The following is a 26,953-nucleotide window of genomic DNA, read 5'->3' as shown; positions in this document are numbered from 1 at the left end:
CTAATGTTTGGCCTTATCTACTGTGACTCCTGGTGACCAAGGGACAAGAGTCACACACATCAAACTGAACAAAGAGACACAATGTCTCCTTTCCTTAATTAGAAATGATACAAGGCATAAAACTCATTTTAAAATGAGACAGGTGAGAACACCAGGTAAGAATTAAAACACGAGCTTGTAAAATCTTATCACGTATTTCAATGCATGGTCTCTTCCCACTTAGGACGTTTCCGTACGTTATCACAGAGAATCAATTCACAATACATTAAACTCAAAGTTAATCTTCCCTTTTCAAACTTGAGCGAGTACCCCCATCACACAAAACATTGGGAGCCAACACAACAACACAGGATACACACACACAATAACATAAAATCCAAGGGTTGTACCTTTTGAAGGTGACTGCCTTGTTCATAGCACTAGACTTTTTCTCCTACACCTTCTAAGTCCTTGTTTGCTCCACAAAGAGTTTTCTAGCCATCTGATGTTCTATTGCTAAGCTAGTGGCCTTTCAGGAGAGCTCTCTCCCTTCTGAAAAAAGCAAACAACTGCATAGATATCATTACACTAAGGAAATCTCTTAGAAAAACCAAACAACTTGCTAATCTCTCCAGCCCCTTCATCCAAGCAAAAGATAAGAAAAGCAAACCTAAGTCTGTTTCAACCACATTCCAGGGACAAGTTCCCCTTTTTCTTTCTTTATCAAAATTCTAGTATTTAAGTTTTGTGTGTGTGTGTTTTTTTTTTTTTAAATGTGTGTGTGTTTTTTAAACAGACCTTGCAGGATAAACTGCTGCTCGTACCCCGCAAACAAAGCAATATTTGTTTAATAACGATTGCTGCCATGGGTACAGTAAACAAGGGGCCCAGCATTTGTGTTTATGAACAAACACATCATCTTACAAGAGCAATTTAACATTAACCAGGTGGAATAATCAACAGATTTCATAGGTGACACCAGGGGCAGGACTAGTGTAAACAGGGGTAGGGAGGAGAAAGGGGCCACTCTTCGGGAATCAAGGTCGAGGTAAATGCATTACAGAGTAAACAGCTGCAAAGAAGGCAAGATAAACAAACAGTCATTCTTCTGACATTTAGAGAGGCAGAAAGGTTGTATGTAACACAGATCAGCTGCTGACCACCATGAAATCAAACCAGTTGGAGACCAGGCCTGCTTGTTTGCACAATGCCCATGTTTGCTTATAAACAACAATTTGCTGTTACCAACCTCGCATTACTCATCATCATATAAGCCAGAGCAAATCAAGTGAAATCCGGTTAACTCTTTACTGACAATGTTACTCAGAAATAATCATAATAATAGTAGTAATAATAATAAAGTGATGGTCCCCTTTAAGAAAGAAGAGGTCACCCCCAGATGAAGCAAACAGAGCTCAGTCCATGCCTTTTTACTTCCTGCTTTGTAGATAAAAATAAAGCATCCACATGGTTTAAACTACTAAGGATTGGATTTGGTCACAGCTTTAAAAGACTGGAATGTTTTCATGCTTGAGTAACTCTACATTCATTTCCTGGGCTCTTCTCTTTTATCAATGAAATATATGGGTCAAACATCGACTGGGATCTTAAATGTTTTTCCTAGTGGGAGAGCTCCCATGTTCCTCCTCGAGCAGTTTCTTGTTCCAAGATACCTTTAAGTACACTGGGTCCACACACAGATAAATATGTTTCTCAAGGATGCTGCAAAAATCCAACTATCCAGGTATGATTTTTGCCCTTAAAAAACAAGATATAAATAAATTAATCAGGTGATGCTACACAGAGCTGCTCAGGAGTTCAGTGTGTTGGCCTATCAAAGAAATCTGAGGTCTTCGAAGAGGGAATAAGTCAATGTCTCCACTAACAGAAGTGTTATAAAAAAATGTTTCATCTTCAAAAATTCGCTTCATGTGTAAAGAATGGGTAAAACAGCTTGCTGTATATTATAAGGAAGCTACCATGCTTTATCAGAGATACTATATTTAGTATAATTGTACAACTGACAATTAAAGCATTTTTTAATCCATTTTCACAGATTGTTTAATATTACTAAACTATTTAATTGTGATACATGCAAATGACATCTCTCCATTACTTAATATTTAATAAGCAAAACACGGTGAAAACCAGTTTGGTATTTATATCTTACATTTATTTTCAGTTAATTAATTTTTTTAAATTCTGTATTTAGAAAAATACAGTACAGCACAGTACAGCATTGCTGGAGAACCAAAGCAAAATTTGAAAATGAGAAAATGAAATTTAAAGAAACAAAAAAACCACAACTAAAGATACATTGCAGACGACTGTGGCAATTACTTCAGTAACCTTCAGATTACTGGAATTTCCATCTCTGTCTAACAAATGAAACAAAATTTCAGGGGTCCCCTCTCGCACCCCTGATACCCAGCCCAATTCCACTATAAACTTCTTAACCTTCTCTAGCTGCTCTCGCTCCCGCCGCCTCCTTCTACATCTCATCTTTGTTCTGCCACCAGAACGTCCCAGGCACAAAGTAAGGAAAGCCTTTTCTTTTGTGTTTTTGTTTTGTTGTGCTGTGGTTTGTTTCCCAAGTCCCTCTCTGCCCACAGTCTCCTTTCCCCAAACCAACGCGGTCCCTAAAACCTCAACAAAGATTGAAGAAGAAATGTCCAATGAGTGCTCCGTGCCCCAGCAGGAGAAATTTTCTCAGGCTCAGGGACCTGTAAGCACCGTAAGGACAGGAGGAAGGGACTGTGGGACCTCTCTCCCTTTTATGCCCTAGAAAACCCTCAGGGCCTGGAGCTGTTCCCCTGGCCTGGAGAAGGCGACCCAGCCTTGTTCCTCCCACAATGACGGTGCAGACCCGGCCGCCAGAATGGCTAACACTGAGGCTCTTCCTCCAGTGCTCTGGGAACCAAACGTTCTCAAATTCCACACAGCCGAGATGAACAGGAGACAAAGAGAAGCAGAGTGCCTTATCTGACGCTCCAGGCAAACACCAGAGAGAAAGAAATGAAGTAAAAGCAGAATGTTGTGCCCCGCCATCCTTACTCCCCATCTTCCTTACCCCCATCCGCCCTTCCAGTCTTTTCCGGGAGCTCTCCTGACTTTCATCTGTATTTTCTCTTCCTAGAGCCTAGACAAACTGGAGTGCCAGAGAAGGTTCATAAAGAGAGTTTACAATTCTAAAAGGTAATCCAAAAAGCTGAAACCATTTCCCTCAATCAAGGCCAATTGTAAATAAGTCCCAGAGTTTTGAAAGTCAAGCTAAACCTAGGCACATGACCTTACCCTAAGTGAGGATGTGTTCTATTCAAAAATGGTTCTACTGATTCTTTACCAAGAACAGGATAAATGATGTGCCTTTCTCCTCCGCCTCAGCTGAGTTGGTAAATACCCTAATCCACATTCAATTTCATATGAATGGACCCAGGTTACTTATGTTGTTCCCCAAAGACCCCATGTTATAAGCTTTATTTGCAAAACAAAATAATTATAAGTGAATAAAATAAAATAATTATAAAAGAATCCATTTACTAAGAAGTTTTTTAAATAACCGGTGTGATCACCTCTTTCAAAAACTGAAAACAGTCCCAAGGAAGCTCTGGGTGGACCCAAGTGTGGCAAGGATTGATTTGTTCCTGCCACGTATCTTCTCTGGGATGAAAATCTCACAAGCTCGGAGATTCTCAGAGTGGTCATGGCACCTGAGTGGACACTCGAGTCAGCATCCAAGGCTCTAACATTCATTTCGACTTTCATGTTCATGATTTCTGCCATCTCCCTCTATACCTCCACCAATGCTATTTTTAAAATGTATTCACTTTTGACAAACATATAAATCTACTGCAGAGGAAACTTTGTATCATTTCGTCAAATGGAAAGCCAGTGTGTATCCCTTTATAGAAGAGAAAGAATTTATAATAAATGTAATACAACCCAACCAATGTTATTAAATTCCAGCTAGATCCTGCTGTCCACAAAGGCTCTGAGCGGGAGCCATGTTCTTTCTTTGTTAAATAATGAGCTTACAACTGGAAGAGAGAGATTAAAGACATACTAGTACCAAATGGAAACTTTCTCCTTGGCTTTATCGGAAGGATTAAAACCGACTGAAAATGGAATTGCTTCAACATCAAATCGCAATAATGAGAACTGGTGAATGATTTATGAACCACCTAAAAATCCTCTTCCAGCACACCAGTGAGTGGTACGAGCTTCCGTACTGGGGAACTGGGCACGAGGAGACTTGAAGAGACCTCTCTGCGGACTGGGTTGTATCCCTGACTCCAGAGCACGGCACTCCTAATGATGACAGCCTACCGTGTACACACATGCCAGTAGAGAAATAAACAATCAACGGACTAGACTCTCTATTCTTGGCCCCCAAAGCAGGAGGGCTCCTGTGCCATGGGTTGTTAAGCCTGCAGAAGACAGCAGAAAAATCAGACTGGCAGCTCCAACGTCAGCCTCCCTCCCAGGCCTGCCTTTGCCCACACCATCGAGGACCAGCTCCGCAGCCGCTTACATACAGCTGCCTTTCTACAACCTAAGTTCAAAGTTTACTCCGTTACCAATGAACTACTATAAGATAAATACTGGAAGCATATCATTCAAATGCTTTATTGGTCAAAAAGATGGATGCTTTTATTAGTCCAACCTTTTTTGTAATGGAGTGCCACTGATGACCCAGCATTAGCCTCATTCCCTGCTATTAATCACACTTCTAAGAGCTCATTTTGCCTTAAAATCTTAAGAAATTGCTATAATTTAAAGACATGGTGTCTACATAATGGGAAATGCCTCATAATTGTATCATTTCACAAAATACAGTATTTTTTATGGGAACAATGACCATGATGCTAAGGTATTACAAAATGGGAATCATTTATATATATAAAAGAAAAGTGAGATGTAAGCTGTCTTTGTATTTGTGGCTTCCCATATCTGTACACTTTAATCATTACCTTTGGGAGGCTGATTAACCGAAAAGCAGAGGCATATACACCATTTACGGAGTTAAAAGCAAAATAACATCCCCAAACAAATGAAAAATATCAATGAAAGGGAGAAAACCTAATGTACAAAGATAGAAGAGATGTGAAAACACATCGTGTGCTCTAAGGAAATTTCATCAGTGGTATATTCCTTATTCATCATCTATAATTCCTGGGCCTTGTCTGTCCACGCCAAGAGAACTAAAGCAAGCTCTTCAAATAAGTGACTTCAGGACAAACTACAGGTATCTGCCAATTTACTTTCAGTATTATTTCAATAATATAATGATGCCCTTAGCTTGTAAGTCCTCATCTCATTAAACCACCCTTCATGAACATTAAGCACAGCCGAATACTATAAAGGAAAGCATATTTGCAAGAGTGTTTCAAAATACAGAGCTAGAATAAATCTTTTTAAAAGTGCCCCTTCAATTTTTACTACTACACAATTAGAACACAACATATGCAAATCCTCAAATCGTGCATCCACACAAAAACGGTGACATTATGTTACGTGATGAACGAAGGGTAGGCTCCAAACAGGCACAAAGATTATGAATAGGTTTGGTGTTGAATGGCTGTGGAGAACAGACCATCAGTCAGCCTTAAGAGAAGAATGTGGGGATCATCCTACAGTTAGCAAGGGTCGACTCAGAAACTGTGCAACAGCCAGAGGCTGGAGACCAGGGTTAGGTGGGGCTGGGTAGCAGACCGCTCAATGATTACGTCATTGGAACTCGGAGTGAGAGGCCCCTTCTAGCAGAGATAAGCTCTCCCATGTGGTGTCAGATGGTCACCGTAAGCACCTAGTCCTTGGACCCCCTGCTCGAAAAGGCCAACTTTTCTACCTATTTCTCAAGAGCTAGAGGGAAGTGCTGACCCAGAGAGGATATTTAGGAAAAAGCTGTCATAGACATGCCAGGGAGAAGGGTAGATTCTGAGGTGCCCAGGATAGGTAGAGTGGGCACCAACGGCAAGTTGTTGATGCAAGCCTCCCTTCCCACACTGGGTGTGGGGGCCACTGGATGGCTACAGAGTTGATAGTGGGACCATCTGATGTCTGGTGACCTCAGACTCTCCAAAGGACTCACTCATCAATTAAACACCCAAAGAAACTTTTAGAAGGTGCTGCTACTCCTTGGCATCTCTGTGGTCAATGTGAGCGGTGGGGAAACTGGACATCTTTAGAGCAGAACCATGGTCGGTAGAAAGGTATGAGATTTCTAATGGAGACAACAGGGCCTGTTAGCAATATCGATACCTGAGTTAAGATTCTCACGGCCCATGGATAACCCAACTGCTGGGTGGGGCCAGTGTATTTACTGAAGAGAACTTTCCTTAGGAGACCAGTCCAGGTGCAAGCACCCGGTCTCAAGGCAAGGCTTTCCAGAGAGAACCACGGACGCCTCCAACAGATAAGAAGTTAACACCTTTTACACTGCAACTGGGGCACAGACCGGCCTCAGCTACACAAAGCATGGTGCTATGGAGAGAAGCGTGGGTGTCACCAGGGAGCGTGTTACAAATGCAAATCCTCAGACCCATTTCATTTGTGACAATCCATATTTTGATCACACCCCCTCCAGGTGAGTCACAGGCACATTAAAGTTTGAGAAGCCACCAGACCAGACATACTCGAACGTGACTTCCCACTCTGCCAACGTGAAGGTTTCAACAAGCCACCCAACTACTCTATCTTTCCATTTCCCCTTCCCTAAAACCATACCATTCTGCTTTTGGCTTCACTCACCCTTCTGAGCAGTATTTATTTTGTACCTAACATGTGTCAGGACCCTGTGCTGGGGCAACAATAGGGAACAAAGACTGATAGGATCCATCAACATGGAGGTGACTGTCTTATGGGGAAGACACATATTAATCAATTAGTCATATAAATAAGTGGAGATTAGAACAGTGGTAAGTGCTACTGTGAAAAATGCACAGTGCTCTTAGAGCACGCAAAGCTAATATATGTAAAGTGCCTTGTATGTAGTAGGTATTCAATAAATCACAGTGATTATGAGTAGCCCATAAAACCCAGATCTTTGCGAAGCCACTAAAAAACTCCCAAGTGCAGAATGCTCTTCTCCCACCATAAAACGAGCCTGAAGTAGGACTGTGTTGTCAGTTAAATTATTTTTTAGCATGTTTTCCTGCTTTATCCTAGCTCTATGAGGAATACGACGCCCTTAAAGTCAACATTTCTTCTAATGCCAACTTAGAGAACAACATTAACTTTCCAGGTTATTGTTAAGAATTAGCTCTTGTTTACCGAGTTGTACTTACAGGCACAGAGCAGGGCAGAGGGTGATACTGCCTATCAGCCTTGTTCTAAGCATCTATTGATTATCATTTAAAAGCCTGGATACGCAAAGACAAATCTTCATTTGGCTTTCCAGCAGCATTTCTTTGTATATGTGGTTTGCTGAAGTCTAGAAAAAGTCCACGCTAATCACCGCAGGTAGGATTAGCAACCCATACCTTATACTGTGGACACCACTTGTTAATTATTAGTGTGCCTAGCACACGTCTATCCAGTGGGGAAGCTGGACTGAACAGGAGTCGGAGAACGTCCACAACGAAACCCACACCACTGAGGATGCCCGCCCCAAGAGTTGAGTGACCGGAGTCCACCCCATTGAATAGGAAGCTCTCATAGCCTTACAGCTGGGTGTGCTCAAGTGTTCCTTAAAACAGCCCTCCGGAGTCTGTCAGGCCTTTCCTTTGCTCATTCCCCATGAATTCACGAACTTCAAATAAAAATCTGAAATATGGTGTAATAGCTCTCCCTGTTTGTACAAGTGAGGGGGTTTTTCCAAAAGCTGGCTCCCTTGCAACAGGTGGATACGGATGATGGGAGACTTCTGACTTCCTTTGTATCAGAATGACGCTGATCAGAGAATAGAAAACAACAACTGATCTGAAAAAGAGAAGTATGTGCATGTGAAATGTGGTTCCTGTTAAGTAAGACTTTCAGGTCTTAACATACAGGAGCTGAATGATACAAACATCAGCTCACACCTCAGAGCATTCGTTTGAATTTTTGTAACTGGATGCCTTGTTAGATGGGCTAAAACAGAGCCTCTGGCTGCTGGCTTACTGGTCAAAAATGGGTGGTTTCCATTTATTATTGCCTGGAATAAGAGACATCTTTAGGCAAACTGTAAAAGACACTTTACTACAGGAAACAAACTAAGGGTTGTTGGAGGGTTGGGGGGGGTGGGGAATGAGGTAACTGGGTGATGGGCGGTAGGGAGGGCGCTTGATGGAATGACCCCTGGGTGTTTCATGCAACTGATGAATCACTGAATTCTCCCCTGAAACTAATGATACACTATGTTAACTAAATTGCACTTAAACAGAAAGATAAATAAAATTTCTAAAAAGGATAGATCTTTAGGATAATTTCTGTTGGCTCCAACTACTAAAAATGCGAAGTAGGAGGGAAAAGGATATCTCATAGAGGACTTTTGGCAGTATCTGGAGACCCTGTGCTTGCCACAAGGCAGGGAAAGAGGTGCTCCTGGGAAACCAGAGAGGCTGCTAACCAGCCTACAATGCACAAGACAGCTCCCACGTCTAGTCCCCTGTGCCAAAAGCGTCACGGTTGAGAAAAATGTTCTATGTGCATTTGTACTGTTTTTATTATGGGATCAAAGCAATGAGTCCTATTTCTTGTTCAATAATAAATTTATAACGTGCCTTAAAATTTTAATGACTCGTGATTTTTTGCTTGCATTTCTACTTCATAAATACTATACCGAATGGAGCCCCTATTAGGGGTCAGGTTAGGCAAGACGCAGGTGACGCCTGGGAATTTGAATGGAGTACTGTATTTGAAGCGGTTAGGCCTGAGGAGGGTGTGGAGGGGCCCGGGGCAGGGTGTGCTCCCGACAAGGAGGATGGGAGGGGCCGGCAAGGGGAAGTGGCTAAGCCTAAAAATGCAGAGTGGAGGCAGAACCTTAACCTTAACCTTCTCAGGAAGCTGGCAGGGCTGGGGAAAGGGAGCCTTCTAGAATATGGATAGAGGGGCCCACGGTGGAGTGAGCTCAAGCAGGGAGACCAATTACAGAGCTTGAATCCAGTGCGGACAGAGGTGGTAAAGGTGGGGACAGAAAGAGGGCTGGACCTCGCTCCCACCTCCCCCTGCCTGCTCGCCCAGTGAGCATCTGCCCCATCGCCCTGGAAGTCTTCCTCCCCCAATGGTCCCCTCTCCCCTCTCCCTTGCCCATGACGGAAGGCCCTATACCTCACTGTCTCCACTTCCTGCCTCCCACTGGTTCCTCAGCCCGCAGGGAGCTGGCTTCTGCCCCACCTCTCCTCTCCCCCAAAAGTATTCCTACTGCAATTGCTAATGAGCGTGGAGGGGCTCAAGTCAATTGACACTTTTCAATCCTTACCTCACTTGACCTCTCACAACACAGGACACCATCATTCATATTGTTTCTCTCTCTCGAGTACAAAATTCTCTCCTCTCTGCCTCCAGGTCTTCCTGTTCCCAGCGGTTCTCTGCCTACATATCTGGTGGCTCCTTCTCACTTTTTTCTTATTTTTTTATTTTTTTTAAATTAAATTAATTTACTTATTTTCAGAAAAACAGTATTCATTATTTTTTTCACCACACCCAGTCCTTCTCACTTTTTAATGAGCTTTAACTTGCCCTGCTCATTCTTAAATGTTTCACCTTGCCTAGAGTTCCATCCTTGGTGTTCCCAAACGCTAAAGCTGAGGGCCGAAAACTTTTTCCGGAAAAAGCTGGAAAGCCGCTTTTTGTGACACATTGTACGCCACAAGGTCTGTGTCCCAACTCCTCAGAGCAGTACTTCTGCTGGGGCACAAACGCAGCCAGGAATAAAAATGGACAAATGAGTGTGGCTGAGTTCTGGTAAGACAGGAGGCAGCTGGGTTTGGCACACAGGACTGTTGTTTGCTGACCCCTGGCCCCTGGAAGGCCTTATCCTTCCCGCGCCTTCGCCTCATGTCTGCCTCTATCCTGTGACTCCCGAATCATTTTTGCCAACCAAACTATCTTCCCAGAGCTGCAGACCCCCACTCCCACAACCTTCTGGACCTTTCTACCTTGATGTCCTAAAACAACCTTGAGCTCATCTCAAACTGGGATCACCTACTTCTTCTCCATCCAAACCCAAGCCGGAGGTTTTCAGGGAAAGGGGTTCACATTCCAAATTGGGAATTATCTGACGGTCTTCCTTCTCTTTGATTTCCCATATTAGCAATTCCCATCCACTGCCCCTTCTATTTACGTTAGTAATATCTCGCTTCTCCACACTTCTGCTTTGAAGCAGGCCTCCATCCCGCTGTGACTCCAAATTAACCCATATCCTCGGCTGGCCACATGGCAGCACTGATCCTGTCACCTCTCTTGCTTCCATGGGTCTCTACGGCCTCAAGAGGGGAGTCCCACACCTGAAGGCCTGCTCCAAGCAACACGAAAACGTCACTGGCCACATGAGGCCTATTCAGCACTTAGAATCTGTCCAGCGCAACAGAACTGGATTTTTAATACATGTGCAATTTTAATGCAAAATTAGCTTAAATTTAAATTTTAAAAATGATCCTCGGTTCCGCTACTGGAAAACTTTTAAGTACGTGTTGAACAACTTGGGTATGTGAAGCTCCTAATCTATTTATTCAATGATGAGTTTTGTGAAATTTAAATCCAGATCAAGTATTTCTGATGAAATTTTAACATCCAAAGTGAGATGATTTTTCAGACTTAGTATGCAAGACAAGACTGTAGAATGTGTCTTTCATAAATTTTTAATACTGATTATATGTTGAAATATTTTGGATAGATTGGATTAAATAAAGTACTATTATAATTTACGCCAGATTCTTTCTCACCTCTTTTAATGTGGCTGATAGAAAACATAAAATCCTTCCAAGGTTCTTTTATTTCTGTTGCACGGCACTGGCCTACGCACACAGCTCCTCATGATCTGGCTGTCCCACTACCCTCTGTCTCGCTTCTCCTTCCCTATCTAAAATGTGACCATCCTCAAGAAGGAACTCTAATGTCTCTGTACCTGTAGCCACAGGCTCCCTCTACCTCTGTACCCTGCCATGAATCTTTAAGAAGCTAAATCCTATTGAATCTCAAAATTCAGCTCAAGCCAAGAAGCTTTTACAGACTACCTTCCCTCAACAAGGGTAGGCATTCTCCCACAGGGTCTCATCAAGTTTTGTACTAAACTTTTGCAGAGCAATCAGTACACTGCATTCTAATTTTCGGAATGCTTAACTGTAAGCCAGGGATCGTGTTTTGTACCCAACAGGGTACCAGGCAGTTTGATAAATAATTCAATGCCAGATGAATGAATGAATGAATGAGATACTGTGCCACTAGAACTGATAAGCTGGGAGTTGATTCTAAGGGCTTAGTCGGCATCAATGAAGGTTCTCAGATTTCTAGCCCACGTAATTGGGAGAATAATGATGCTCTTGTGAGAACAGCCAAGTGAGGGGAAGAGGTTGCTCTCAGGAGAGAAACAGAAGTGAAAACACAGGCTGGTGGGGAGCCATTAGTACAGAGGCCACAGTTCAAAGGGAGTGGATAAGACTGAGAGGGGAGGGGAAAGGTCCTTGGAAAAATCATAGTCAATTCCTATATTTAGGAAACAGGAAGAGTGACATTTACTGAGTGCTAAGTTCCATCCTCACAGTTACTCTGTGGGGTCCATATAACCTCCATTTTTAAAGAAGAAAACACCAAAGATTGGAAAGTATTAATATACATACACACACGAAGCTAGTAGACAAGGATTCAAACATCAAAGACATCCAGTCTCTGTCCGTTACACTACAGAGGCTCAGTCAGGGACAGAGCTCTCGAGAGTGACACAGAAGGTAGAAGGGAGTTTCAATGGGTGGCTCAGTGGGTTAAGCCGCTGCCTTCGGCTCGGGTCATGGTCTCGGGGTCCTGGGATCGAGTCCCGCGTCGGGCTCTCTGCTCGGCAGGGAGCCTGCTTCCTCCTCTCTCTCTCTCTCTCTGCCTGCCTGTCTGCCTACTTGTGATCTCTCTCTGTCAAATAAATAAAATCTTTAAAAAAAAAAAAAAAAAAGAAGGAAGGGGTGGTTGGTGGTTTCAAGTGGTTTAGAGAGCCTGAGTTTGATAAGATGACAGAGAAGGCAAGAGGGAATTCCCCACCCAACATCAAGCATCTTCATCCTTCTTCCCTTTTCTCTTTTCCTTCCGAGATTAAAAGGGTGTTCACCTTCTTCAATCCTAAACCCAGACCCTCACCCACCAACTACCATCTCGTCAACACTAACCCCCTCTCTACGGGCTCCCTCACTGTAACCTCTACATATATCCAAGGTATTCGGACCCAAAGTAGTCATTTTCAGGGTACCTGTCTGCTCTTGCTTTGCCCACCCTTCAACCTCCTTCTCCTATTCAGGTAAGCATCTTGAAAGGCTTTGGTCTCCCAAGTTTTTCTCTCCTACTTTCAACTCTCTGTACCATGGATTCTCCATTTTCCAGGCTAGGGTAGTTCCTAAGCTCTGCAGCCAATTAGAATGAAGGGCTTCACCCAGATCCAGCGCAAGAAGGGCTGGGGTAGAACCCTAGAGGCAGCATTTGTGACAGACAGACCAGGGGATGTGTAACTTTACTATCACTAACCACACATTCAATACTGCTGCTCTGTAAGATTCCCCCGTACCCTGTATATTTGCTTTACGCCCCCTGCCCCATTCCCTAATTACTCCAGATTGCATCCCTGACTACTTCTCTCTTTATTGGTTATTCCCACCACTTAAAGTTCGTTAGATTCCTTAAAATTCCTTAGATTCCTTCCAACATATGCAAAACTAAACAATCTTTCCTCAAAACTGCTCCCTTCCTTGATCAGGAAAAAGTTACTGTCATCTCTTTGCATGCTTAGTTGACCACAGCAACCTGGTCATTCTTAGTCTTGTGTGTCAGACTTATCCCCTTTCTCTCCCTCATCCCCATGGCCATCCAAAGGCCATCACCTCTCACCTGCAATACTCAGTGACCTTCTGCCACTACCGTATATATCATTTCAAAACAAAAGCCAACCTCATCAGGTTACTCCCCGGCTTGCAAACCTCCCAAACTCCCCTGGTCTCAAGGAATAATCTCAATTCCTTTGCTTGGAGTAAAGGCCCCTTGTATAACTTCCCAGACTTCTTCTCTCCCACCCTTTACCACTGATCCGACACTACTCTCCATTACTTGCTGCTTCCCTTTTATATTTCTTCATATGCTATTCTCTTCTTGCTGGAGACCCCCTTTCTACGATTGCGGTCCATAAACAATGAATGCTTGGAAACCCAGCTCAAATGTTACTTTTAGAGAGGAGATATACTTCTCCCTAAGTACTCCAGGTAACTTTATTTTTATGTTGGCCAAAGATCGGGCACATTTCATCATGATTCTGACTAAACATGTCCTCCCCCTAGGTCAAGAATATCCTATCACTGCTTGACTAAACCCTAACGGTACTGGACACTGACCATCCAAAAGCTTGCTGAATGAATGACTAGGGTCATGAGCGATGGAAGGACACAGAGTCTACACATGAGTAATCGATTACACCGCCAGGAATATGGCAGCTGCTCAATAAACTGAGAATTCCTTCCATTTTGCAGACTAAGGAGATGATCAGAGAAGAAAACATGCTGCAAATTCCGAGTCTCAAGAAGGGACGTTTCATGAGTCATGTGACCACCACCTAGACAGTAAAAAGAAAAATTAGATTGTCTACTGGGATGGAATGTTGGCATATGGAGACACACGCATTAGTAGTGTGTCGTCGGTGTGGTCAATGGCAGAAATCAGAAAGCACACACACTGGGGCTGATGAGCCCAGGAGGACTTGCTTCATGGAGTCCGGAATGCAGAGCTGCCAACAAGGCATGGTTCTGAGAGCGCCCCCAGGTAGGGGTGTGTGTGTGTGTGTGTGTGTGTGTGTGTGTGCGCGCGTGTGCGCGTGTGTTAGCTTCTGGGACGAGCAAGCAATGCCAGCGGGTTGCCAAAGCCAAAGCCTTGGAGGGAGAGAGGATAAGGGGGAGGGAGCGAGAAAGAGACAGGACAGAGCATACTACAGAAATGGTACATGATGGATTCTGTGCTGGTTGGGGAAGAAAGGTACACACAGGATGGAGAAGATAAAGACCATTGATTCAAGGGAACTGAGTGGTAACTGAATGGGAAGACAAGGGGCAAAGGGAGGGCAGGACGCACCTGGGTGAGGCACTGTGTAACGAAAAGCAGTGAGGTTTAGACAAGCTTCTGAAGTCACTCAGGAGGTAGAAGGGAAAAGACTGGCCCCTCACAGTGACACACAGTAGGTGTTCAGGAGACGTGTGCAGAATAAATGAGTCCGTGACCGTATGGGACAGGAGCATCCCCTCACCCAGCCATCCCGTATGAGCTGCCAGCATCTAATTTATCATGAAGCTCATTAGAAAATAATCACACATTAGCAGTGTATGCCAAGGACACCCCACAGACTAGTTGTTTTGACAAGGTTATAGTTGACATTATTCTAACGCGATCATGTACGCGATACACGTTAAGAGTCGGAAATAGCTCCAAAGGTGCCCAAACCTGGCCGGGCCTGGCACGCTGCAGTCAGGGAGTCAGTCTGCCCATCTCTCTTGAAGGAATGAAGACATCAGTGGAAGAACGGAGGACGGAATATATATTACTTATCTATAGTAAATACCAGCTACCTCTCAAAACTCCTCCCCCGAGGAACACTAGTCCACGAACCCAGATTCAACCAGCAGATTGGAAAGAAGAGCTATGGCACCTTGTGCCTCAAAAATTTAGATGACACAAAGGGACTAGCCGGGAGGTGGCAGCGTGTGAAGGTGCCTGGTTTCTGTTGCCTGCCACGGTCTTACAATACATTTGCCGCATAAATGCTAACTGCCAATCCCCTTTGCCTGGGTAGCCACGGTTTAGAAGTCGTTCAGTCTGATGCGCAATGAGCTCTCTGCGTAATGCTGCTTCCTTCGTGAACTACTACTAGTGCAGCTCAATTCTCTGAACAACTGGGAAGGCAACAGAGCTGATAAGAGAATTAATGCTTTCTTTCCAAATCACATCATCTAGGATAATAAAAGCATGTTAGACAAATAACTCTTAAAAGAAGTAGGAGAAAAACAGTTTAACATGAAGCTCTAAGCTATACTGATGTTTATAAGCATTAAGGGGTGGGGGGAAGAAAACTTCAGAGCTAAGTCGTAATTGCTAATGCTACGGATTTGTTCCCTGCAGAATTCTCCGAGATAAACACAGATTTGCATATTTGGAAGGTATTTTGTCTGTTAAACATTCCTGTTACTGTAAAGGATTTTTCTTTACCAGGAGTAGCTAGCTATTTTTCACTACTCATTTCCAATTCTCTGCCCACTTGCTTCCCCTATCCAGCATTCTGGGATTTCTTCCTCTAACAGTGATGCTGGGGGAGAGATTTGAACCATGGGGTTGTGTACAAAAACCCCATCATAACTACAGAGAGCAAAGGGATGTGAAAGAATTTCAGTGCAGGGCAAGAACGGGCACGGAAAACAGTGCCAACCACAACGGCTCAGGGCGGGCTAAGAAAAATCATGTCTTTGGATATTTAGGCAATATTTACTTTAAGCTCCCAAAAAACCGTGACCTTATAGAAACACAGGATGGTTTCACAGATGGAACCTAGTGGTTCTAAGTTTTCAAAACCGGCCAGAGAGGGGGTGGGGGTAGAGACACAACTTTTGTCGATGGCCCTCTTTTTACAGGTAACTCGACTTGACACATCAAGGTCATGGGCACGTTTTTGGCAGCCTGTGATGCTGGACTCCTCTGGGGAGACAGAGTTTAAATTACACTGATTTTAATCTTCCCATTTACTGGAGCTAACCAAAGTCCCTCTGGTTAGAAACCTGGGTGTCTCCCTTTGTCTCGCAAGGTCTGAACGGGTAACAATCTCGGGGATCTTTTCTGTAGGCGAGGTTGGGTTCTTCAAAGTGCGGATTCCTGCTCTGAGTCTGACGGATAACGCTGACATTGGAGAGCACCCTTCTACTTCTGGCTTCGCTCAGCAGGCCCGGGCTAGATTCCTGGCAGCCTCAGAGCCCTGCACTAGCTGAGGCCATCCTTAGATACTAGCTCCGGGGCAGGGGCCTCGGCCCGGCATGGGTGAGGTCGGGGTCTGCCCTGGGGTTCCCGTTTCCTTTCCTGGGTTTCCCTCTCTCTTCTTCCTTCCCTCCACGCATCTTTCCCCTTCTCTCTTCCGCTCTTCTCTTCTCGCAGTGAGCCAGTGCCTCCCTCCCTCTGTCCCCCTCTCCCTTCATCTTTCTGTCCACCTCTGTCTCTTCTCTCTCTCTGCCTCCCACCACCTGGGCCACACAGTCTCTGGGCGTGTGCACCACAGTGAGCTGTCACCAGCCAGAAAGAGGGCCTGGGACAGTTGCACTGGTCAGACTGGGGTAGGAGCCAAAGCACGCAGGATGTCAGACAGCAGCTGACAATCCCCTCTGATGACAGGGCAGGGTGAGCAGGACGTTTCTGGTTTGACTGTGGGTGGGGAGAGTCATTCTGGTCTTCGTGGTATTGGTGGTGCTGGGGCCCCCCGGACCACATGAGAAGGCCAGTGTGGTTCCCGCGCTGCCGTGGTTCTCACGCTCTTACTCATCCTTGCCCTGACGCACGGGTGGCTCAGGACCCATTGCGGTCCCCTCCTCACAGCTGAACCAGGACCCAGACCTTCTTCGGAGGCTACCTGCATGCCCAAGGAGCACATCAGGGTCACCGCCCTAGCGGAGGGCAGGTTTTTACCATGCCCGTGGCTCCTCAGGGCTCACCAGGCAGATCTAAAACTCAGGACGTGAAGTGTGGTTACCGAGAGCCCACAGAGCTCAAAATCGGACTGTGTGTTTCTCCTGGGAGCCAAAGAGTGCACCCCCCACCCCGATGTGCCAAGACTGTGCGCACACCCCTGCTGAAAGAGAAGACGCACATTCCACCCCCAACCAAAAACAAACAAACAAACAAAAACAAAACAAAAAGCCAAAACAAAACAAAAACACACAAAAAAAACAAAAAACCCCCCACAAAACCCCCAAAAAACAAAAAAACCAACAGAACTGTTAGTCAATTTGAATTATTCTAAGGTCCAGCTTAGTCTAAAGCTTATCTAACGGTCTATTGAGTTCTCAGTAAGTCATGTGAAAGGAAGTCCTATGATAACATTTCCTGAGACTTCTAGACATTTGATTAAGGAGTTATAAATCTTAGAGTCTGACTTGTCACAAGCAGAGTGAGATTACACCCAGGGCTGTCAAGATTAGGTAAACTTGTCTTGTTCTCTTATAGGTCTTTCTCAGCCTTATACCATAGATTAAAGATCTTTTTTAAGATTAAAAAAAAATGGTTACCCTCATGCTCGATGTTAAAAAAAAAAAAAAAACTAAAGGAGTATAAAGCGACAATTTTCAATCTTCACATCCTGAAAGGTGTTTACTTGCTGCTCACTGGCAAGGTTTTAGTAAGCGGTGAGTAAAAGGGAAGGACGATTGCCTGCCGGGCTGGTCCCACAGTCGCCAGGTTAATTCATTACAGCTAAATGAATAACCTGTATTAAATCGAAAAATGCGCATGAGCCACATAACCAGCACCCCCCCCCCCCGAGTCTTCCAGTAACCAATTCCAAGAATGTGGTAGAATAAAATCAATACCTTCGGGGGTGGGAGGGGATCCAGAAACCTCTTTACAGGAGCCCCTGTCAAATTCTATCGCTAATTTTGAATTGACACATTATTCTAGGAATGACCAGCAGCTACCATCAGCAAACCTGTGGAGACGGAGGTTTTCATCCCACACGTCACTGAAGGAGACGATATTTAGGGAGTTCTAGGTCAGTGGGATGCTTCCTCAGCTTAGTGACAAGAGATTTGGTACCTAAGTGGAGAACTTACTGTTTCCAATTCTTCATACACGCTGAAATTATTGGGTTAAATAAAGACATGACAAGCTATAAATCAACTTGCTTTTTTGCTTTTTTTTCCTGGGGAGTTTTTACTCAGGTGTACTCTACATGTGCATTAAACTGCGGCTCCATTAAGCAGTTACAATGAAGGTAAAGGGCGCAAGGCTAAATACCACAGGACCTTGTATGGATCTCATGGCTTTAATGGAATCAGGTTTTTAACAACTCTTTTTTCGTTAAATACAGTCAGTGTCAGGAAGATGCGTCCCACTCATAAAGCAGCGCAATGACAATGTACAGTGGCACGAACACAAGGACATAGTTCATCATGACATTTCCAGCAATTCCCAACTGATTAGGGTCATTATGTTGGAGGTCTGATTTATGTTGTCATTTCCTCTCACCGATCCTGCATCAATGAATCTTAATGAATTGGTAAATAAGGGTGAAGATTACACTCTATGACACTGAAACATTCCTCATTCTCAACACCCGAGATTTATGTAGCCAATTAGTGACTAACAGAGAAAATTGGCTGGCAGAAAAATAATATTCTTTATGGTACAAAATGGAAAAAGCTTTCTCGTTGAAGGGCAATGCCACAGCAAAAGTCCATAAAGTAGCTTGATATGTGGAAACACAAAAGATGTTTAAAATGGGCTGTAAGAGTTCCCTAGTAAAATGCTTTTACTGTGGGTTTTCTTCTTGTTTTTTTTTTCCCGATGTCTCATTTTTTAAAGGTTATTGGTTTAATATGCAGACCTGTATTTTATAAAAGGGAAAAGTTGGTCTTTTGGGGGAAGGAGTTAAGCATACCCCCATAGGACACAAGTGCTAATTCTTTCTATTTACTGGCATAATGGGAAAAAAAACAAGCAGGCAACCGTTATTCCCCCAGTTTTAGCCATTATGTCAGTTTCTGTGACTTCTTGTAGACAGGTAGCCATGATCATTTGTACATAATCAGGGAGTGCTAAAATCTTTCATTCTGATTAATTACTGCTAAGTGTGCTTAAAGTACAGAGCGTGTTTCAAATACCAGAACTTTTTAATTTAAAAAATAGCCTAATCATTAACACAGAAGTCCCTCCACTTACTAGTATTATTTTACATTCACCTGTTCCTGACCTCATTATAAAACCAGATGAAATGACTGTCATAAACAGGAAAAAAAGGTAAAAATTCCCCAATGAAACATAATTCAGAAAATCTTGGCTTCACCTAGAGCTTGAAGCGTCACCCTACAGTGTGTGTTCATGAATGCAAAGCATAGCTTCAGAGTCATTACTGCTTAAGTGTATACTTAATGCTGAATACTGTCAGGGAAAAAAAAAAAAAAAAGAGGTTCTCAAAATCCACGTATTTATTCAGATTTCATCGTCTGGGCTCCACGATATCCTTGTACAATATGCAAATCAGCCATGTCTCTTTCTTTCTTTCCCTTGTTTTCTAGTCAATGTCACCAAGAGAGTTTGGAAATAAAAAAAAAAAAAGTTGGATCAGCTGCCTTGGGTTCTCCATACCATCTCATTAAGCTAGCCAGGGTGTACGAAACAGTAACAACAAGATGGACTGGGTATCGACCCGGCAGCCGGTTCCTTTCAGTTCTGGAATGCTCCACGACCACTCGAGTATCCTTAAGAGTTGCTGCTTCATCAAGGGCTTCTGGATAATTGTGCCACTTGTGTCAAGCTCAGACGGCAATGGCTGCAAGCTTCAGGGCTCCCTGCAAACTTGCTGCTCACAATTAGAGCTCCTTAGGCCGTCTGGAGCTGCACAAGGTGCTCCAGACAGCTGGGCTGCCGAGAAGAGAGCAGGAGCCACAGCAGACATGGCTGGGGAGGGGCGCAGGGCAGGGGGGAGGGGCAGAACGAAAGAAAAAGACAAAACACGACCTCCTCGCAAAAGCCTGGAGCCTGAGGAGAACGTCGCCCCGTGGATGCTGAGGGTTCAGAGACGCCAAGTACACTGTGCAGCCTTTAAGTGGACCATTTTCGTTGCTCTTTAAGTCAGTTTCTCGGAAAGCAAATGCACCAAACTGGCCAGGGAAATTATAAGGGTGTGCAGTGCCTCTGACTTGTTCTAGTACCAAGAAACTCCTATCGGCACAGCAGAATGCCTTGGGCACACCAAACTGCCCTCAGAAGTCACAGTGTGCGTCTAGTACACACAAATGGTTCAACTCTTTAAAATCCTCCCTCTTAAAACAAAGAAACGACCGAAAAGAAATACGCGTCCCCTTTACCTAGGACAGCAAGCAGATAATATTTTTAAATGCTAAGCGCAACTACCATCCAAAGGAAAAAAAAATTAAATGCAAATATATTAAGAGTCATTCCAGGGCTGAATACCAGTATATGAAACCTGCTAAGCCAAACCTGTGGGTAGAGAAGCAACTCTGTGGGAGGAAAAAAGAGGCTGGTACATCCACTCAAGGGTGGGCAGCTGACAGTCTGCTCCCGAAACTGGGAAGAGCCAAGAGAAAACTCTACACATGTTTTATTTTAAAATCATTATTTGATACTGATTCCAAACGAAAGTGTTTTGTAAAATATTTTCGCAGTAGGTGGCATCACTTATCAACCGTAGGAGGGGTGTGGTGGCTTGAAGCATTTTCCTTTATTAAATTATCAAATAATCATTTAAATGGCTTTCACACATTCTGTTCCATTTGAGATACACCTACAAGGAAGGCAGGCTTGCCAGAGTGAGGGAAAAGATTCCAGAACACTTTGACTACCAAGATACTCGTTCTCTGCTGTCCTCTTTAATCACACAAGAAAAAAAGGGAGTTTTCAAATGCACTTTCGTTCAGTAACCAATCATTCTGGTGAAAAACCGCATTTCTGCAGCTGATGGCAAAGTCCCCCTTTTCTTTCAATGGGGACAATTTGGTTTAAAATAGCTCCTTCACCTAAATGAACCATCTATCACTGTTACTCATTCTGACCGGGAAAAATGCAGATGTAGGCTGTAAAGTTAAAAACAAATAATGAAACATAAGCACAGTGATGTTTTAGGCACAATAACACCTGCAAAGACACTTCCTTCTTTTTTTATGTTCAAGAGAAACAAAATGAACTAATTCTCTTTTTCACATTATAAATATGGCGAATCCAAAGGCAAGACATCTGATACTAGAAATACTTAAGGAAAAAAGAACCAACCTGACTACAGTTATATTATAAGAAAAGCTAGGAGATATTTCTATCTTTTGAAAAGAGATTTAATTTATTACCAACATCCAAAGGGAGGGCGCTGGGGGCAGGTTGGGGTGGGGGGTCGGGGGGCTGACCATAGAGAACACCAAATCAGGGACCTAATGGTTACGCCAAAGGAAGTATAAATTCTGGACACTTCGAATTTCTCCTAGTGCATTAGGAAAAAAAAAAAAATGATGGCTGATAAGCACTATGGCTGATAAGCACTGTTTACCAGGGAAAGTTTTCAGAATATGTTATTGAGGGGTGCCTGGGTGTCTCAGTCAGTTAAGCCTCCGCTTCTTGGTTTTGGCTCAGGTTTGATCTCAGGGTTGGGACCGAGCCCTATGACAGGCTCCACACTGGACATGGAGCCAGCTTAAAATTCTCTCTCTCTCCCCATCTCCTTCTGCCCCATCCCCCTGCTTGCCCTCAATCACTCTCTCTAATAAAGCATTAAATAAGATAAACTATAAGGAGAAAAAGAAAAGAAAAAAAAAAAAAACCTCAGGAAGAAGTTCAACAGGTGAAATAATGACAAACAATAGTGAGCAGGAAAAGTCTCTTTTTTTTTCATTGCAGCACATAAATAACTTTGATGGATTCTAACTTGACTGTGGTCTAGGGAGATGTCAGAGAATGTGGGGTGTCAGCACCTAGAATCCTGGAAATTCAGAATGAGCGTAATAGGCGATTTGCCAAAAGGCAGAGAGTTCGTATCTCAGTGTTATCTCCCATATGAAGGCCACATCCATTTTCTGGGTGAGCCTTCAGTTGCATGTGGAAAGAATTCTGTATGTGAGGGAGAGTCGTACAGCTCAAAGGGGAATCAGTGCTTGGTCTGTTTCAGGATCATCACCCTGGCAGGAATTTTGGGGGGCTGTCTAGTCTATCCTAGGTCACATCTGAAAAAGTTCATGCGACCAAAACATTAACTCTGAAGAGGCTGGGGCGCTTAGGACACTGAGATAATATAAGGGGAATTTGAAAGTAATTAAGATAAAAGATGTGCCACCATTCATTAATAGCATTCAGTTAGCTGAATTCACATATGAGTAAATCTTCACAGTTACAGCAGGGAGCGCAAATAGATTGCATGCCAAGCACTACTGATTAGCAAGAAGTTGGCACTGTTGAAAATAGAGATTCACGGGCCACAGTCAGGCTCGTTGAGAAACAACTCTGTGATCGATTAGCAATGTCTGCTATGGGCACTGACATAAGGAAGGAGGACGTTATTCCAGCCACCTGCTAGCTACTGCGCTATAGGAACCCTCAACTGATGCTCCATGGCATCTCTGAGGTAGTAAATAAAAGCTAAAATAAATACACGGGCTTTCTCTAAGGCCGGAAGCGTGTGATGTCAACAGATCTGTAAAAATGAAAATAAAAAATAGAATTCCAAAGAGAAAAATGGTTTTGAATTAGCATTAAAGAAAAGGGCAGGGACCTCTAATGGGGCTCTGAAGGAGAGGGACCAGGAGTGCAGACATGCACAGCCTCCCAAAACCAAAATGAAGATTACAGCATGTGGTGTAGCTCTGTAGCCTGTCCTCTCCGACTGGTTCCTGCAGACACCGGGAAGGGCAGGAGAGGATGAGTGTGAGCCCATCTTCAGAATACAACAAGGAAAGCAGCTATGAAACATTGTAGCACACATGAAAGAGTGATCAGAAACCGAACTTGAGGCCTTGCTATACCCAAGGTGCTTTTAGCTCAACTCAAACCTCATTCCAGGACAGAGAATTTTTGCTCTTTTTTCCCCAGGGTTGGTATCCTCAACATTCCATGTGACTGTGGTCACTAACTTGGGTGTTGGAGCTGCTGCTGGCCTTTGCTCATCCCTAACCATTATTGACCTTAGGAGCTACAAGCAAATTTGTATGCAATGCTTACAATGCTCTCAACTGCTGTTTCCTGCATGTCAGTTTGGAGAGATAGAGACAGAAGGGCACGCCTCCAGTTACAAGAAATTGAGATACCTTTCACATGCATGACAGGCGAAGGACAAAAAAAAAAAAAAAAAACCTGAACATTAAACCAATAAACTAACAAGTATTTTTGGACAACCAGACTATTTCCCGAATGGCAATTAGGGACAAACACCTTAAAACAGTACATAGTTAAAGGAGACTGACCATTCATTCCATCCTAGCTCCAAAATAATCCAGCCGAGTTCACCTCCTATATCTGAGACCACCTGATAAAACAGACAGCCCAGGAACAGCACAGGCTGCCCTTCCAAAAACCGTCCTTGTAGAAGAACTGACAGCAAAAGTGCTGCGAGAGGGGGGCTGCAGGGGTGGGGGGAGCGGGGTTGCTCTTTAAAACCTTAGAGCTGCCAGTCGCCCTGCCTTGTAAGAAAGTTTTGCAGCTCCAAGGACATGCCCAGGAACAGCTGTTCCCTTCTGTTCAGAGATGATTTGCTGGTGGGCAAGGGTGGTGCAGGGGTGGAGGCTCTCCTCTCCGAGCTTTCATGCAGATGAGTGGAAGGCATTTTCCTCCCCAGTTACGCATAGGACAAAAGCTACCATTAACACGATTCTCCTGTGAAGTTCAAAGAGTCGACGATAGGCCAACTAGGGGTAAGATGATTGAAAATGGAAGCAGTGTATGGAAAATTTCAAGCAATAATCATAGCCAGGAGCCAGTGGCCCAGAGATATAAACACCCTGCAAACCAATTGATACTAATGAAGCCGCAGCTTCAAGGCAGACTAGGGCAGAGGGAGGGGTGAGCAGTTTCAGCACTTAACAAGTAAGTGGGCACATTTCGTGCTGGGTACTGATCTTTGCCAGGACCCAGGATTCCTATGGCCATCTCACATCTAATACCCTGTCCCTTGACTTCTTAAGGACCAAAAAGTAAAGTGGGATAATATCCCACTTGAATGCTTGCTTTTAATGGATGAGGTGACAGCTGTAATTTCCATGTGTTCATTCCAGTGAAGGCTTCCATCTAGTCTGATGGGGGAAAAAAAATCTTAGAAAAGACTGCATATCAAACTTCCCTGGGTTTCTAAGGACTGACATAGATGTTTAGGGGAAAAAAAACAAAACAACATGTAGGTCTGTAACACACCTTTCCGCGGGATTGGGGTTATTGACAATATACAATTAAAATGTTTTCCCTAAATCATTTGTACAATAATAGAATGTGAGGGATATGCGAATTGTTAATAGATACTGATGGTGACTTCTCTTGAAAAATCAAAGAAACTTCTTGTAAGGCAAACAATAGCTCCAATCCAGCAAAATTGAATTTTCACGTCTTGGGTTGAAGCTATGTGTGATATTCCTTACTTGTCCAGATAGTTAACGAGTTTTCTGAAGGCAGAGAGTCCACTGTACCTAATGAGACAGATATCTAGTATTGGGTATTGGTTGAATAATGTACATTCAAAATAATGTTGTCTCTGTCTTTAAAAAAAAAAAAAAAAAAAGAAAAACGGGGCATCTGGCTGGCTCAGTTGGAAGAGGGTGTGACTCTTGATCTCAGGGTGGTGAATTAGAGCCCCGCATCACATGTAAAGATTATTAAAAATAAATAAATAAATAAATAAATAAAACTTTAAAAACAACAACAAGGTAGGGTACAACTCTACTAGGTAAAGCATATGTATCAGAAAAGTCTCAAAGAGGCAAATGCATCTATTTACCTAACAGAAAAGCCCCAGTAAGAGCCCGTGGCACCAGACCCCAGGTACCAAATCCTATAGGCGATCAGAGTCCAAGAGAGAGAATCTCCTGGCAACACTGTCTCCTCTCTGGTGACCTATGCTAATGGAAACATTATAGGAGATGAGCCAAGCTTTACTGGCATCAAGGATGTTGGCTGGGTATGGAAACACTTTACAAGTCCAAGCTCTTCAAAACAGTGGGATAAGTGCTAGATCCCCAACCTGGTCAGGAGGGACAAGGTGTGGAAACAACCAAGGGGATTCCTTCCTTAGTGTCGTCCTTGTAGAAGTATGTGTTGTCTGAGGCTTCATCCCCAAATACTTCCCAAGCCTCCACCTCAGGCCAGGTCCTCCATGGAACACGCACACTGTAGCTCTCTCTCCATCCGGAGGGTAAAGCTTTGGGCCACTCCCCCTAGTCCACCAATCATGGGCAGGGAGGTAGGATGTCCATTCTAGGGCTGTATTGTCTCACAGAAATATACTGAGGGCCAAAAACGCAAGACACATCGTAATTTAAAACTATCAACTAGCCACAATTTTAAAAGCAGAAAAAAACAGGGGAAATTACTTTTATTTTTAAGATCTTATTTATTTATTTAGGAGAGAGAGAGAGAAAAAAAACTTAGGAGCAGCGGGAGGGAGAGGGACAAGCAGACTCCCTGTTGCATGCAGAGCCTGACACAGGGCTCGAACCCAGGACCCTGAGAGCATGATGTGAGCCGAAGTCAAAAACTTAATCAACTGAGAAACCTGGGCACCCCGCAAATATATTTCATCTAACTTAATATGCCCCAAATATTTCAACTTCAATATGTAATCAACAAAGTTATTAACAAGGTATTTTACACCCTTCTTTTTCACTAAGTCACTGAACTCATCCATACATACTAAGCGTGCATTTCGTGAAAATGGCACACACATCGTCGGTTCAGGCCAGCCATCCTTCGAGAGCTCAGTAGCCACATCTGGCTGTTGGCTCCCATGCCAAGATTCTGGGCTGGAAGAGTTTCTAAATATAAGGAGGGGAAGGGAGAGCATCCACACTGCCGTCACCTCACACGCCTGGATTAGGACGGCTGAGAGAGAAGGACAGGGCTGGGAAAGGAAGCTAGAGTTTCCTTGAGACATTCCCACTTCTCTCTCTCCGTGGAGCCTGCGCCCTGTGTAACAATGTAAGCCTCGAGTCTGCACATGGCCATGGGGGTACACGGAAACATCTACAGATCCCTACATCTGTAAATCCTACAGCTGATACTCATTCTGTCACCTGTCAAGATAAAAGTAAAACAGACTTCAGTCAAAAGGAAGGAGGGTGCACAGCCTTTTCCTCCACCCAAGAAAAAAAAATAATTTATCAACAGTCTAGTTTGGGGGCTGGGGGGTGGTGAAGGGAAGGTGGCTTTCTGCCAGGAATTTACATCACACTGAAGACTGGGAAATTAGATGTCTCAGTTATTTAGAGCACACGTTTAAAGCCGAAATCCACAAAACATAAGATAAACATGAAAGCCCTTAAATACCACAGGTACTCAAAAAAATAAGTATCCGAGAAGCACGAAACATTCTCAAGCGACTGACAGGCTGGGAGTGGGAAGGAGCATGGAGTGGTAACTCAACTGAGCAAGTGCTTTTGGACAGACAGGCTTGGGTTCGAAGCCCCGTTCAGTCACTTTCTACCTGGATCAGCAAGTTATTCAATCTGTGTGGACGCCAGTTTCCTCATCGGTAAGCAGGGATGAGTCACAGTTACCCTCCAGGCCTCTACCGGCTACAGCAGCAAAAGATGTCAAGGGTTCTGTGGCTGTTCTTCAATGAATGTTACATACAACACACACGCAAGGACGCCTGGATGACTCAACTGAGGGCTGCCTTCCGCTCAGGTCATGATCCCAGGGTCCCGGGACTGAGTCCCGCATCGGGCTCCCAGCTCCATGGGGAGTCTGCTTCTCCCTCTGAACTTTTACCCTCTCATATTCTCTCTCACGGTCTCTCTCAAATAAATAAAATTAAAAAAAAAAAAAACATACATGCAAGATGCAGGTATAGGAATAGGTTAAGTAAATACGTACATATCATCTCTCTATGTAGTTACACACAGTACGCAGTACTACAGAGTGTGTGTTT

At 43.9% G+C, this 26,953-nt stretch overlaps 1 protein-coding gene across 5 annotated transcripts in view; it reads right to left on the bottom strand.

Moving 5' to 3' along the window:
* FOXP1 (forkhead box P1) overlaps positions 1-26,953 on the bottom strand; it is a 499,038-nt gene that overhangs the window by 242,605 nt on the left and 229,480 nt on the right. The window contains exon 1 of one of the 5 annotated variants that reach the window (XM_044253166.1): positions 390-493. The exons of the other annotated variants lie outside the window; for them this stretch is intronic. The gene's annotated coding sequence lies outside the window, so the exon portion shown is untranslated. Of the gene's footprint in view, positions 1-389; positions 494-26,953 lie in introns of those variants that run through there. 5 annotated transcript variants of the gene reach the window in all.

This window comes from Neovison vison, chromosome 6, assembly GCF_020171115.1.
Source record: "Neovison vison isolate M4711 chromosome 6, ASM_NN_V1, whole genome shotgun sequence".
NCBI lineage: Eukaryota > Metazoa > Chordata > Mammalia > Carnivora > Mustelidae > Neogale > Neogale vison.
Note: the sequence above shows the minus strand (reverse complement) of the source record. Positions and strands in the feature narration are given on the sequence as shown.